Source organism: Pseudorca crassidens, chromosome 12 (genome assembly GCF_039906515.1).
Source record: "Pseudorca crassidens isolate mPseCra1 chromosome 12, mPseCra1.hap1, whole genome shotgun sequence".
NCBI lineage: Eukaryota > Metazoa > Chordata > Mammalia > Artiodactyla > Delphinidae > Pseudorca > Pseudorca crassidens.
Genome location: NC_090307.1, coordinates 29,226,172 through 29,242,772, shown reverse-complemented (window position 1 = coordinate 29,242,772; position 16,601 = coordinate 29,226,172).

The window sequence follows — 16,601 nt, the reverse complement described above, 5'->3', positions numbered from 1 at the left end:
ATATCTTGGGTCACAAATCAAGACTTGGTAAATTTAAGAAAATTGAAATTGTATCAAGTATCTTTTCCAACCACAACGCTATGAGACTAAATATCAATTACAGGAAAAGATCTGTAAAAAATACAAACACATAGAGGCTAAACAATACACTACTTAATAATGAAGTGATCACTGAAGAAATCAAAGAGGAAATCAAAAAATACCTAGAAACAAATGACAATGGAGACACGACGACTCAAAATCTATGGGATGCAGCAAAAGCAGTTCTAAGAGGGAAGTTTATAGCAATACAATCCTACCTTAAGAAACAGGAAACATCTCGAATAAACAACCTAACCTTGCACCTAAAGCAATTAGAGAAAGAAGAACAAAAAAACCCCAAAGGTAGCAGAAGGAAAGAAATCATAAAAATCAGATCAGAAATAAATGATAAAGAAATGAAGGAAATGATAACAAAGATCAATAAAACTAAAAGCTGGTTCTTTGAAAGGATAAACAAAATTGATAAACCATTAGCCAGATTCATCAAGAAAAAAAGGGAGAAGACTGAAATCAATAGAATTAGAAATGAAAAAGGAGAAGTAACAAGTGACACTACAGAAATACAAAAGATCATAAGAGATTACTACAAGCAACTCTATGCCAATAAAATGGACAACCTGGAAGAAATGGACAAATTCTTAGAAAGGCACAACCTGCCAAGACTGAATCAGGAACAAATAGAAAATATGAACAGACCAATCACAAGCACTGAAATTGAAACTGTGTTTAAAAATCTTCCAACAAGCAAAAGCCCAGGACCAGATGCCTTCACAGATGAATTCTATCAAACATTTAGAGAAGAGCTATCACCTATCCTTCTCAAACTCTTCCAAAATATAGCAGAGGGAGGAACACTTCCAAACTCATTCTACGAGGCCACCATCACCCTGATACCAAAACCAGACAAGATTGTCACAAAGAAAGAAAACTACAGGCCAATATCACTGATGAACATAGATGCAAAAATCCCCAACAAAATACTAGCAAACAGAATCCAACAGCACATTAAACGGATCATACACCATGATCAAGTGAGGTTTATTCCAGGAATGCAAGGATTCTTTAATATATGCAAGTCAATCAACGTGATACAGCATATTAACAAATTGAAGGAGAAAAACCATATGATCATCTCAATAGATGCAGAGAAAGCTTTTGACAAAATTCAACACCCATTTATGATAAAAACCATGCAGAAAGTAGGCATAGAGGGAACTTTCCTCAACATAATAAAGGCCATATATGACAAACCCACAGCCAACATCGTCCTCAATGGTGAAAAACTGAAAGCATTTCCACTAAGATCAAGAACAAGACAAGGTTGCCCACTCTCACCACTCTTATTCAACATAGTTTTGGAAGTTTTAGCCACAGCAATCAGAGAAGAAAAGGAAATAAAAGGAATCCAAATCGGAAAAGAAGTAGTAAAGCTGTCACTCTTTGCAGATGACATGATACTATACATAGCGAATCCTAAAGATGCTACCAGAAAACTACTAGAGCTAATCAATGAATTTGGTAAAGTAGCAGAATACAAAATTAATGCAGAGAAATCTCTGGCATTCCTGTACACTAAGGATGAAAACTCTGAAAGTGAAATCAAGAAAACACTCCCATTTACCATTGCAACAAAAAGAATAAAATATCTAGGAATAAACCTACCTAAGGAGACAAAAGACCTGTATGCAGAAAATTAAAAGACACTGAAGAAAGAAATTAAAGATGATACAAATAGATGGAGAGATATACCATGTTCTTGGATTGGAAGAATCAATATTGTGAAAATGACTCTACTACCCAAAGCAATCTATAGATTCAATGCAATCCCTATCAAACTACCACTGGCATTTTTCACAGAACTACAACAAAAAATTTCACAATTTGTATGGAAACACAAAAGACCTCGAATAGCCAAAGCAATCTTGAGAATGAAAAATGGAGCTGGAGGAATCAGGCTTCCTGACTTCAGACTATACTACAAAGGTACAGTAATCAAGACAGTATGGTACTGGCACAAAAACAAAAATATAGATCAATGGAACAGGATAGAGAGCCCAGAGATAAATCCATGCACATATGGTCACCTTATCTTTGATAAAGAAGGCAGGAATGTACAGTGGAGAAAGGACAGCCTCTTCAATAACTGGTGCTGGGAAAACCGGACAGGTACATGTAAAAGTATGAGATTAGATCACTCCCTAATGCCATACACAAAAATAAGCTCAAAATGGATTAAAGACCTAAATGTAAGGCCAGAAACTATCAAACTCTTAGAGTAAAACATAGGCAGGACACTCTATGACATAAATCACAGCAAGGTCCTTTTTGACCCACCTTCTAGAGAAATGGAAAGAAAAACAAAAACAAACAAATGGGACCTAATAAAACTTAAAAGTTTTTGCGCAGCAAAGGAAACCATAAACAAAATCAAAAGACAACCTTCAGAATGGGAGAAAATATTTGCAAATGAAGCAACTGACAAAGGATTAATCTCCAAAATTTATAAGCAGCTCATGCAGCTTAATAACAAAAAAACAAACAACCCAATCCAAAAATGGGCAGAAGACCTAAATAGACATTTCTCAAAAGAAGATATACAGACTGCCAACAAACACATGAAAGAATGCTCAACATCACTAATCATTAGAGAAATGCAAATCAAAACTACAATGAGATATCATCTCACACCAGTCAGAATGGCCATCATCAAAAAATCTAGAAACAATAAATGCTGGAGAGGGTGTGGAGAAAAGGGCACAGTCTTGCAGTGCTGGTAGGAATGTGAATTGGTACAGCCACTATGGAGAACAGTACGGAGGTTCTTTAAAAAACTACAAATAGAACTACCATATGACCCAGCAATCCCACTACTGGGCATATACCCTGAGAAAACCATAATTCAAAAAGAGTCATGTACCAAAATGTTCATTGCAGCTCTATTTACAATAGCCCAGAGATGGAAACAACCTAAGTGTCCATCATCGGATGAATGGATAAAGAAGATGTGGCACATACATACAATGGAATATTACTCAGCCATAAAAAGAAACGAAATTGAGCTATTTGTAATGAGGTGGATAGACCTAGAGTCTGTCATACAGAGTGAAGTAAGTCAGAAAGAGAGAGGCAAATACCGTATGCTAACACATATATATGGAATTTAAGGGAAAAAATGTCATGAAAAACCTAGGGGTGAAACAGGAATAAAGACACAGACTTACTAGAGAATGGACTTGAGGTTATGAGGAGGGGGAAGGGTAAACTGTGACAAAGCGAGAGAGAGGCATGGACATATATACACTACCAAACGTAAGGTAGATAGCTAGTGGGAAGCAGCCGCATAGCACAAGGAGATCAGCTCAGTGCTTTGTGACCGCCTGGAGGGGTGGGATAGGGAGGGTGGGAGGGAGGGAGACACAAGCAGGAAGAGATATGGGAACAGTAATGCTGGAGGGGGGAGACCTTCAAGATGGTGGAGGAGTAAGACGTGGAGATCACCTTCCTCCCCACAAATACATCAGGAATACACCTACTTGTGGAACAACTCCTACAGAACACCTACTGAATGCTGGCAGAAGACCTCAGACTTCCCAAAAGGCAAGAAACTCCCCAGGTACGTGGAAGAAAGAAAAAGAAAAAACAGAGACAAAAGGATAAGGATGGACCTGCACCTCTGGGAGGGAACTGTGAAGGAGGAAAAGTTTCCAGACACTAGGAAGCCTCTTCACTGGAAGAGACAGGGGAAATTTTAGAGTCATGTAGGAGAGCACAGAAACAGGGGTTCACAGGGCAATGGGGAGAAATTCAAGCACAGAGGATTGGTGCCAACCTGCACTCACCAGCCTGAGAGGCTTGTCTGGTCACCTATAGGGGCAGGTGGGGGCTGGGAGCTGAGACTCAGGCTTAGGAGGTCACACTACAAGGAGTGGACTGAGGTTGGCTGTGTGAATACAGCCAGAAGGGGGTAGTGCACCACAGCTACTTGGGAGGGAGTCTGGGGAAAATCCGGGAACTGCCTAGAAGCAAGAGACCATTGTTTTGGGGTGCACAGGAAAGGGGATTCAGAGGACCCCCTAAATGAGCTCCAGAGATGGGTGACAGCTGCAGCTATCAGCATGGACCCCAGAGACAGGCATGAAATGTTAAGGTTGCTGCTGCAGCCAACAAGAATCCTGTGTGCAAACACAGGTCACTATCCACACCTCCCCTAGTGGGAGCCTGTGAAGCCCACCACTGCAGGGGTCCAGTGATCCAGGGACAACTTCCCTGAGAGAACACAGGGCACAACCCAGGCTGTTTCAACATCACACCAGCCTCTACCTCTGCAGGCTCGCCCCACATGCTGTACCCCTCCATCCCCTTGGCCTGAGTAAACTAGAGCCCCCATAATCAGCTGCTACTTTAACCCTGTCCTGTCTGAGTGAACAACAGATGCCTTCAGGCAACCTACATGCAGAGACTGGGCCAAATCCAAAGCTGAACCCCAAGAGCTGTGCAAACAAAAAAGAGAGAGGGAAATTTCTCCCAGCAGCCTCAGGAGTAGTGAATAAATCTCCACAATTAACTAGATGTACCTGAATCTCTGGAATACATGACTAGACAATGAATCATCCCAAACTTGAGGTGGTGGACTTTGGGAGCAACTGTAGACTTCGGATTTGCTTCCTGCATTTAATTTGTTTCTGGTTTTATGTTTACCTTAGTTTAGTATTTAGAGCTTATTATCATTGGTAGTTTTGTTTATTGATTTGATTGCTCTGTTCCTTTTTTAATTTATATATCTTTTCCCTTTTTCTCTTTTTGTTAGTGTGTATGTGTATGCTTCTTTGTGTGATTTTGTCTGTATACCTTTGCTATTACCATTTGTTCTAGGGCTCTCTCTGCCCTTTTTTTTTCTTTTTTAGTATAGTTTTTAGTGCTTGTTATCATTGGATTTGTTTTTTAGCTTGGCTGCTCTCTACTTTCTTTCTTTCTTTTTCTTATTGCATTTTTTAAATTTTTAATAATTTTTATATTAATAAATTTATTTTATTTTATTCTTTCTTTCTTTCTTTCTTTCTTTCTTTCTTTCTTTCTTTCTTTCTTTCTTTCTTTCTTTCTTTCTTTCTCCCTTTTCTTCTGAGCCAGTGGCAAACAGGGTCTTGGTGCTATGTCCAGGTGTGACACCTGAGCCCCAGAGGTGGGAGAGCCGAGTTTAGGACATTGGTCCACCAGGGACCTCCCAGATCTGCCCACAAGTAAAACAAGATCCAACCTCATCCACCAGAACACAGGCACAAGTCCCCTCCACTAGGAAGGCTACAACCAACTGAACCAAACTTACCCACTGAGGGCAGACACAAAAAACAATGAGAACTACAACCTGCAGCCTGTGAAAAGGGGAACTCAACATAGTAACTTAAGCAAAATGAGAAGAGAGAGAAATATGCAGCAGTTGAAGGACCAAGGTAAAATCCCAAACAAACCTAACAAAGGAAGAGGAAATAGGCAGTCCACCAGGAAAAAAATTCAGAATAATGATAGTAATGATAATCCAAAACCTTGAAAATAGAATGGAGAATACAAGAAACATTTAACAAGGAGCTACAAGAACTAAAGAGCAAACAAACAATGATGAACAACACAATATATGATATTAAAAATATTCTAGAAAACATCAATAGCAGAATAAATGAGGCAGGGAAAGGATAAGTGACCTGGAAGATAAAATAGTGGAAATAACAGCCACAGAACAGAATAAAGAAAAAGAAATGAAAAGAATTGAGGACAGTCTCAGAGACATGTGAGAAAACACTAAAAAAAACAACATTTGAATTATAGGTGTCCCAGAAGAAGAAGAGAAAAAGAAAGGGTCTGAGAAAATATTTGAAGAGAGTCTACTTGAAAACGTCCCTAAGATGGGAAAGGAAATACTCAATCAAGTCAAGGAAACACAGAGAATCCCATACAGGATAAATCCAAGGAGAAACACTCCAACATACATGTTTATCAAACTATCAAAAATTAAATACAAAGAAAAAATATTAAAAGCAGCAAGGGAAAAGCAACAAATAACATACAATGGAATCCCCATAAGGTAAACAGCTGACCTTCCAGCAGAAACTCTGCAAGCCAGAGGGAGTGACAGGACACAGTTAGAGTCATGAAAGGGAAAAACTTACAACCAAGATTACCATACCCAGCAAGGATCTCATTTAGATTTGAAGGATAAATTAAAACCATTACAGAAAGGCAAAAGTTAAGACAAATCAACACCACCAAATCAGCTTTACAACAAATGCCAAAGGAACTTCTCTAGGCAGGAAACACAAGAGAAGGAAAAGACCTACAAAAACAAACCCAAAACAGTTAAGAAAATGGTAATTGGAACATACATATTAATAATTACCTTAAATGTAAATGGATTAAATTCTCCAAACAAAAGACATAGATGGGCTGAATGGATACAAAACCAAGACCTGTATATATATACTGTCTAAAAGAGACCCACTTCAGACCTAGGGACACATACAGACTGAAGGTGAGGGGATGGAAAAAGATATTCCATGCAAATGGAAATCAAAAGATAGCTGGAGTAGCAATTCTCATTTCAGACAAAATAGAGTTTAAAATAAAGACTATTACAAGAGACAAAGGACACTACATAATGATCAATGGATCAAACCAAGAAGAAGATATAACAGTTGTAAATATTTATGCACCCAACAGAGGAGCACCTCAATACATAAGGCAAATGCTAACAGCCATAAAAGGGGAAACCGACAGTAACACAATAATAGTAGGAGACTTTAACACCCATGTTCACCAACAGACAGATCACCCAAATGGAAAATACATAAGGAAACACAAGTTTTAAATGACACATTAAACAATACGAACTTAACTGATATTTATAGGACATTCCATCCCAAAACAACAGAATACACTTTCTTCTCAAGTGCTCGTGGAACATAATACTCCAGGATAGATCATATCTTGGGTCCCAAATCAAGCTTTGGTAAATTTAAGAAAACTGAAATTGTAGCAAGTATCTTTTCCAACCAAAACACTATGAGACAAGATATCAATTACAGGAAAAAAATTGTAAAAAGGACAAAAACATGGAGGCTAAACAATATGCCACTCAATAACCAAGAGGTCACTGAAGAAAAAAAGAGGAAATCAAAAAAAACATAGAAACAAATGACAAGGAAAACACAATGATGCAAACCCTATGGAATGCAGCAAAAGCCGTTCTAAGAGGGAAGGTTATAGCAATAAAATCCTACCTCAGTAAACAAGAAAAATTTCAAATAAACAACCTAACCTTACACCTAAAGCAATTAGAGAAAGAAGAAGAAGAACAACAACAAAAAAACCCCAAAGTTAGCAGAAGAAAGGAAATCATAAAGATCAGATCAGAAATAAATGAAAAAGAAATGAAGAAAACAATAGCAAAGATCAGTAAAACTAAAAGTTGTTTTTTTTGAGAAGATAAAAGAAAATTGATAAACCATAAGCCAGACTCATCAAGTAAAAGAGGGAGAAGACTCAAATCAATAGAAATAGAAATGAAAGAGGAGAAGTAACAACTGACCCTGCAGAAATACAAAGGATTATGAGAGATTACTACAAGCAACTCTATGCCAATAAAAGGAACAACCCGGAAGAAAGGACAAATTCGTAGAAAAGCACAGCATTCCGAGACTGAACCAGGAAGAAAGAGAAAAAATGAACAGACCAATCACAAGCACTGAAATTGAAATTGTGATTAAAAGTCTTCCAACAAACAAAAGCTCAGGAGCAGACAGCTTCACACGTGAATTCTATCAAACATTTAGGGAAAAGATAACACCTATCCTTCTCAAACTTTTCCAAAATATAGCAGATGAAGGAACACTCCCAAACTCATTCTATGAGTCCACTACCACACTGATACCAAAACCAAACAAAGATGTCACAAATAAAACTACAGGTCAATATCACTGATGAACATACATGCAAAAATCCTCAACAAAATACTAGCAAAAAGAATCCAAAAGCACATTAAAAGGTTCATACACCATGATCAAGTGGAGTTATCCCAGGAAGGCAAGCATTCTTCAATATACACAAATCAATCAATTTGATACACCTTATTAAAAAACTGAAGGAGAAAAACCATATGATCATCGCAATAGATGCAGAAAACGCTTTTGAGGGTATTCAACACACGTTTGTGATAAAAACTCTCCAGAAAGTAGGCATAGAGGGAACTTATCTCAACATAATAAAGGCCATATATGACAAACCCACAGCCAACATTGTTCTCAATGGTGAAAAACTGAAACCATTTCCACTAAGAACAGGAGCAAGGTTGCTCACTCTCATCACTATTATTCAACATAGTTTTGGAAATTGTAGCCTCATTAATCAGAGAAGAAAAAGAAATAACAGGAATCCAAATCAGAAAAGAAGAAGTAAAGCTCTGGTACTTTTTTATTTCCTCTTTAATTTCTTCAGTGATCTCTTGGTTATTAAGTAGTGTATTGTTTAGCCTCCATATGTTTGTATTTTTTTACAGAGTTTTCCAGTAATTATTATCTATTCTCATAGCATTGAGGTCGGAAAAGATACTTGACACAATTTCAATTTTCTTAATTTTACCTAAAGCTTGTTTTGTGACCCAAGGTATGATCTATCCTGGAGAATGTTCCATGAGCACTTGAGAAGAAAGTTTATTACATTGTTTTTGGATGGTGTGTCCTATAAATATCAATTAAGTCCATCTTGTTTAATGTGCCATTTAGAGCTTGTGTTTCCTTATTTATTTTCATTTTGAATGACCTTTTCTTTGGTGAAAGTGGGGTGTTAAAGTCCCCTACTATGATTGTGTTACTGTCAATTTCCCCATTTGTGCCTGTTAGCATTTGCCTTATGTATTGAGGTGCTCCTCTTTTGGGTGCATAAATATTTACAACTGTTATATCTTCTTCTTTGATCTATCCCTTGATCATTATGTAGTGTCCTTCTTTGTCTCTTGTAATAGTCTTTATTTTAAACTCTATTTTGTCTGAAATGAGAATTGCAACTCCAGCTATCTTTTGATTTCCATTTGCATGGAATATGTTTTTCCATCCCCTCACTTTCAGTCTGTATGTGTCCCTAGGTCTGAAGTGGGTCTCTTGTAAACAGCATATATACAGGTCTTGTTTTTGTATCCATTCTGCCAGTCTATATGTTTTGGTTGGAGCATTTGATCCATTTACATTTAAGGTAATTATTCATATGCATGTTCCTATTACCAGTTTCTTAATTGTTTGGGGTATGTTATTGTAGGTCTTTTCGTACTTTTGTGTTTCTTGCCTAGAGAAGTTCCTTTAGCATTTGTTGTAAAGCTGGTCTAGTGGTGCTGAATTCTCTTAGCTTTTGCTTGTCTGTAAAGGTTTTAATTTCTCTGTCGAATCTGAATGAGATCCTTGCTGAGTAGAATAATGTTGGTTATAGGTTTTTCCATTTCATCACTTTAAATGTGTCCTGTCACTCCCTCTGGCTTGCAGAGTTTCTGCTGAAAGATCAGCTGTTTACCTTATGGGAAGTCCCTTGTATGTTATTTGTTGTTTTTCCCTTGCTGCTTTTAATATTTTTTCTTCGTATTTAATTTTTGATAGTTTATTAATATGTTTCTTGGGCTGTTTCTCCTCGGATATATCCTATATGGAACTCTCTGCACTTCCTGGACTTGTTTATCTATTTCCTTTCCCATATTAGGCAAAATTTCAAGTATAATCTCTTCAAATATTTTCTCATTTCCTTTCTTTTTCTCTTCTTCTTCTTGGACCCCTATAATTCAAATGTTCATACATTTAATGTTGTCTCAGAGGGTCTGAGACTGTCCTAATTATTTTCATTGTTTCTTTCCTTTTTCTGCTCTGCACTAGTTATTTCCACTATTTTATCCTCCAGGTCACTTACCTGTTCTTCTGCCTCAGTTATTCTGCTATTGATTCCTTCTAGAGAATTTTGAATTTCATTTATTGTGTTTGTTCACAATTTCATCATTGTTTGTTTGCTGTTTGGTTCTACTAGGTCCTTGTTAAACATTTCTTATATTTTCTCAATTCTATTTCCAAGATTTTGGATCATCTTTACTCTTATTACTCTGAATTCTTTTTCAGATAGGCTGCCTATTTCCTCTTCCTTTGTTTGATCTGGTGAGTTTTTACCTTGCTGCTTCATCTGCTGCATATTTCTCTGTCTTCTCATTTTGCTTAACTTACTGTGTTTGGTTCCCCTTTTTGCAGGCTGCACATTCCTAGTTCCCATTGTTTTTGGTGTCTGCCCCAGTGGGTAATGTTTCAGTGGGTTGTGTAGGCTTCCTTTTTGAGGAGACTAGTGCCTGTGTTCTGGAGAATGAGGCTGGATCTTGTCTTTCTGGTGGGCAGGTCCACATCCGGTGGTTTGTTTCTTGGTGTCTGTGACCTTCTTATGATTTTAGGCAGCCTTTCTGCTAGTGGGTGGGGTTATGTTCCTGTCTTGCTAGTTGTTTGGTATAGGGTGTCCATCACTGTAGCTTGCTGGTCGTTGAGTGGATTTAGGTCTTGGTGTTGAGATGGAGATCTCTGGGAGATTTTCACCATTTGATATTATGTGAAGCTGGGAGGTCTCTGGTGGATCAATGTCCTGAACTTGGCTCTCCCATCTCAGAGGCACAGGCCTGACACCAGCCACAGCACCAAGACCCTGTCATCCACACAGCTCAGAATAAAAGTGAGAAAAAAGAAAGAAAGAAAGAAAAAATAAATAAATAAATAAATAATATAAAATAAAGTTATTAAAATAAAAAAATAATTATTAAAAATTAAAAAGTAATAAAAAAGAGAAAGAAAGAAAGAAGAGAGCAAGCAAACCAAAAAACAAATCCACCAATGATAACAAGCACTAAAAAGTATACAAAAAGAAAAAAAATGGACAGTCAGAACCCTAGGACAAATTCCAAAAGCAAAGCTATACAGACAAAGTCACACAAAAAAGCATACATATACACACTCAGAAAAAGAGAAAAAGAAAAAAAAAAAATATATATATATATAGTTCCTCCCAAAGTCCACTGCCTCAATTTGGGATGATTCATTTTCTTTTCAGGTATTCTACAGATGCAGGGTACATCAAGTTGATTCTGGAGATTTAATCTGCTGCTCCTGAGGCTGCTGGGAGAATTTTCCCTTTCTGTTCTTTCTTCACACAGCTCCTGGGGTTCAGCTTTGGATTTGGCCCCACCTCTGTGTGTACGTCGCCTGAGGGCGTCTGTTCTTTGCTCAGACAGGACAGGATTAAAGTAGCAGCTGATCGGGGCCTCTGGCTCAGTTAGGCCAGGGTGAGGGAGCAGTACACAATGCAGAGCGAGCCTGCAGCGGCAGAGGCTGACATGACGTTGCAACAGCATGAGCCGCTCCGTGTGTTCTCCCGGGGAAGTTGTCCCTGGATCATGGGACCCTGGCAGTGGCAGGCTACACAGGCTCCTGGGAGGGGAAGTGTGGATAGTGACCTGTGCTGGCACACAGGCTTCTTGGTGGTGGCATCAGCAGCCTTAGCCTCTCATGCCCATCTCTGGGGTCCACGCTGATAGCTGCAGGTGGCACCCATCTCAGGAGCTCGTTTAAGTGGTGCTCTTAATCACCTCTCCTCACGCACCATGAAACAAAGAGACAAGAAAAAGTCTCTTGCCTCTTCGGCAGTTCCAGACTTTTTCTGGACTCCCTCCTGGCTAGCTGTGGCACACTAGCTCCCTTCAGGCTGTGTTCACGCAGGCAACCCTAGTCCTCTCTCTGGGATACGACCTCCGAACACGGAGCCTCAGCTCCCAGCCCCCACCTGCCAAGGCGGGTGAGCAGACAAGCCTCTTGGGCTGGTGAGTGCTGGTCAGCACCGATCCTCTGTGCAGGAATCTCTCCGCTTTGTCCTCTGCATCCTATTCCTGCACTCTCCTCCGTGACTCTGAAGCTTCCCCCCTGCCACATGCCCCACTGTTTCCGCCAGTTAAGGGGCTTCCTAGTGTGTGGAAACTTTTCCTCCTTTGCAGCTCCCTCCCTGAGGTGCAGGTCCCATACCCATTCTTTTGTCCCTGTTTTTTCTTTTTTCTTTTGCCCTACCCAGGTACGTGGGGGTTTCTTGCCTTTTGGGAGGTCTGAGGTCTTCTGCCAGCGTTCAGTAGGTGTTCTGCAGGAGTTGTTCCACATGTAGATGTATTTCTGATGTATTTGTGGGGAGGAAGGTGATCTCCACGTCTTACTCTTCTGCCATCTTGAAGTTTTCCAAGTCTGCCCAATTTCTATGCAGCTATGGTAATGGCATATGCACTGCTTACTTTGTAGGATTGCAGTTACAAAAGAAGAAAATATATTTTTAGTGTTCTCTAAAAATTAGGAAAACAATAATTTTTAAAAACTAAAATTAGCCAAAAGTCATGAGTTCTAGGCCCAGTTCCTCCACAAGCTAGTTGTATGAATTTTCACAAGTTTCTTAAACTCTCTGGTTTCAACTGCAAATATTATTTTATTTTCCATGATTTTTGCAAGGTTAATCTCATTCATCAGTTTTAAAAATGTTTTTCTTGAACTAAAACCTTTATTACTTGGGCCAAACCCAGTGATGTATTAAATTAATAGAGAATGAAAGTGGACTATTGAGCTGGGTTTACTTTATGGGCATGTCAGAGGCACATGGAGATGTTGATAAGGTATCTTCATTTGAAACCTCAGCACCTCCTGCTTTGGAACAAAACAGATCTCATCAAGAGTAGAGACCCAGAGCAGAGCTCAGAGAGGAAAAGCAGAGATATAAATGACTGGAGAATTGCTCCCAGGGTGCTGAGTCAGCCAAAACAGAGCCTCCTGCCGAGCTCAATGGATCTTTTCTCATTTGCCTGGAACATTGGCTGGAAGCTGCTTTGGCAGTGCCTGCCGGGAAGACAATTTTTAGTCCATTGATTCATTTGAGCTGGGCAGTTTGCCCTAGTACTTAGACACTCAGACAAAAATACCCTTAATCGTTGGCAAACCCTGGGATGTAGAGACAGCCAGTGGCTCAATCAGCACCTCGGGGCTGCCCAAGGGAGAAGGAGAGTCTAGAAACCCTGGGATGCCAGTCACTGAGTATTTACACAAGTCATGGCTTGATTTTTCAAGCCAAAACTCTAAAGAATCCCTGATTTGGGGGTCAGGAACATCCTAACTAAAGAGCACTGCACTCTATCTTTCACCTTCAGTCAAACCAAGAGCAGCTGGGGCACAGGTCCCCTCTGCATGTTCTCATGATCTATGCTGATCTGACTGCTACCTCTCTAGGGGTATGGCTTCCCCAGGAAGATTTCCCTGACCTCCCTCTTTCTCCTTTTTGGGATCAGGTCCTATCCTGATCCTCCTCAAAACCTTGCCTACTTACCAGTATTTTATCACCATCACAGCAAATTATAATTGCCTCTTATTTATCTCTTCAATAAGACTCTTACATGAGACTGAGAGCTTCTATTTAATTACTTATCTCTAGTACCTAGCATAGTCCCTAGCATATTAAACACCCTTAAATCCTTAAATAATTATAAAGAGAAGGAGGGAGGGAATGAACAGAGGAGGGACAGAGGCAGAGGTGACTACTCTGATGAAGTAAGCCATGTGTTGACCAAGGAAGTAAAATGGTACATCCAAGTTGGTGACCAAAGTCTCTCAAAGCAGTGCTAACAGGAGAATCTGGTGTCTCAGTAGTCAATACAGTAAGGTGGAGGAAAAACTAATTCTGGAACTGAGAATCAAAAGGCCTCAGTTTTACCTTTGACTCCACCCCTACAGTAACTGCCTAATGCAGGGCCACACAACAACATGTGCTCAGCTTCAGCATCCTCATCTGTAAAGCCTTGAGATGCTTAGGTGAAATAATTAGTGTACAAGTATTTCAAAAGTTTAAAGAGTCCTATGAATGCAAAGGATTATTAAAGTCTCTGTCAACACCATGAAAGAATTAGGACTACTTTCTCTCATCAATTAATGGTTCCTTTCTCTGTCCAAACCTGAGGCCATATGACTCAGATAGGAAAAACAAAAAAGTATTATCTGCTCTGTTTATGAATTTGCCTTTTTAAATTTTATTTATTTATTTATTTTTGGCTGTATTGGGTCTTCATTGCTGGGAGCGGGTTTTCTCTAGGTGTGGCGAGCAAGGGCTACCCTTCATTATGGTGTTCAGGCTTCTCATTGCAGTGGCTTCTCTTGTTGCAGAGCACAGGCTCTAGGCATGTGGGTTGCAGTAGTTGTGGCTTGAGGGCTCAGTAGTTGTGGCTCACTGGCTCTAGAGTGAAGGCTCAGTGGTTGTGGTGCATGGGCTTAGTTGTTCCACGGCATGTGAGATCTTCCTGGACCAGGGCTCAAACCTATGTCCCCTGCATTGGCAGGCGGATTCTTAACCACTGCGCCACCAGGGAAGCCCCTGAATATGCCTTTTTGTTGTAAGTAAAATTTCTTCATGAAGTAAAAACTCCTGTAACACAGACAATACACCATGTTTTAACAATAATGACAAGGATGCCTTAAGCAGATACAACATCATAGAAAGTCCTCAAAACATACTCATGTTGGATTTTTACAAGAATTTCTTCAGAAAGGCCAATCAGATAGGATAGCCCCAATTTACAGATGGTCAAAGTGAGACTCATTGAAGTTAAGTGACTTGTTCAAGATTGTATACTTGGTAAGCATCTGGAAGATTGCTAAGCACAAGGTAAGTTCAAAACTATTTATAGAAATATAGTGCTGGAAAGATCTGAAAGGTAAACAAATCCAACTTCCTACGTACTGCAGGAAACCCTTCTGACAGAAGGATATACCGAACAACTGACAATTACTTAAACATCCTTTATTTTCCAGAAACAAAACTTTTTCCATTAATCTTTCAACTCAGGAGCCAGTTAGCTCATTGTATAAAATAGATAATAATTAATACATATTTCATAGGTTTTTATAAAGATGAAATAGATAATATGTGTAAATCACTTAGCAAAGACAATTTCTGGCACATAACAAGTATACATAACAAGTATTCAGTAAATGTTAGTTCTTATTACTCTTAGTACTATAATCTTCACTAGTCTACTTTTGTTTTGGTTTCTGGTTTGTTTTTCCTGGATCCTTTTTAGCCTCTTGCATCTTTTTGCTTCAGACTCTTTCACTGTTTCAGGTGAATAGAGGGAAATTCATTTTCATGATTCTCTAAATCATCCTCACTAGAGTGAAAATTGTTGGTCTTAATCTTTCTGTCTGCATCACAGAAACTTAAATATGTGATTAATTGACAACAGCTGAGTCAAAGGCAAAGGCTTTTGAGAAAGCTAGATTATTTTCTTCCTGAATCTGAAAGGAACCTATTTGGTAACTCTCCATTTCAACAGCATGGACCATGTGGCATCCAGTACTAAAAATGTAGATGAAATTCTTGTAAAATAAAGTTTTACAGTGACAACTTGTCATTGCTTAGAAAACTCTGATTTAAAGCATATTACCTAAAGTGTCTTATTTATGTTAACAAACTCTTTAAGTGAGTGTGACCCAGAATGTGGGCAAGGCCACCCATTGGGATGTAGAGAGAAACAACTAGAATTTCAACTTTTATATTAATGTAATATCTTCTACTTGAATATTTATCCTTGAAAGGTTTTTAATGTCCATAATATATTACTGCAATTTCACATGTATAGAGTTTATTAGTAAATGTACATATATTTGGGGTCTATGATCATAATTTTATAGTTAAGGCATGTAATCAAGAAGGTTTTGAAACCTTGTACAAAACCAGAGATTAGTAGGTGTTTAAAAAGTGGCAATCCTCACCACTATCCATGAAAGAAAAATAGAAAATATATGCTCATTTATTAACTAATATTGTCATTTTATTATTTTTTCAATATGAATTTGAAATTTGATAAAATTGGTTCAGTCCCTTAAATCTCTACTCTCTACCTCTCTTTATAAAACCTAATTCATATTTACTGTGATCTCTGTACAAAAGAATGTGTGGTATGCTACCAACTGTCAAAGGAAATATTCCCAAGGTTGATGGAAAAAAACAAGCACAAATCCCACTGAAGATCTTGACATCCTTTATAGCAAATGGACCAAATATTAACTATATCAGCCAACATTTTCACAAGTTTTCATGGAACAAACAGAGACAAATACCATGCCAAGTAACCAAGTTACCCCTCACTTCCTTTAGGCAGTGCTGTCATAAGCATGATTTTAGACCCCTCCCCTTCCCTCTCAAAATGTAGAAGCAAACTGTGAAAGATGTCTTCTCCATGGTCCTCAGGGTTAGTTAATCTCTCTCAGAGATTGGTAGGTATTTGAGAGTCTTTCAGACAATTTTCTTTCTCATTTGCAGTTGTTTTTCCTCTCCTGGTGGTTTAGTGATGAAAGGTTATAGACTCTTTGTGCCTCCACCTCAAATCCATTTGTTGAAACCTAACCCCCAATGTGCTGTTATTAGGAGGTGGGGACCTTTGAGAAGTGATTATATCAAGAGTTGAACCCTCATGAATGGGATTGGTGCCCATA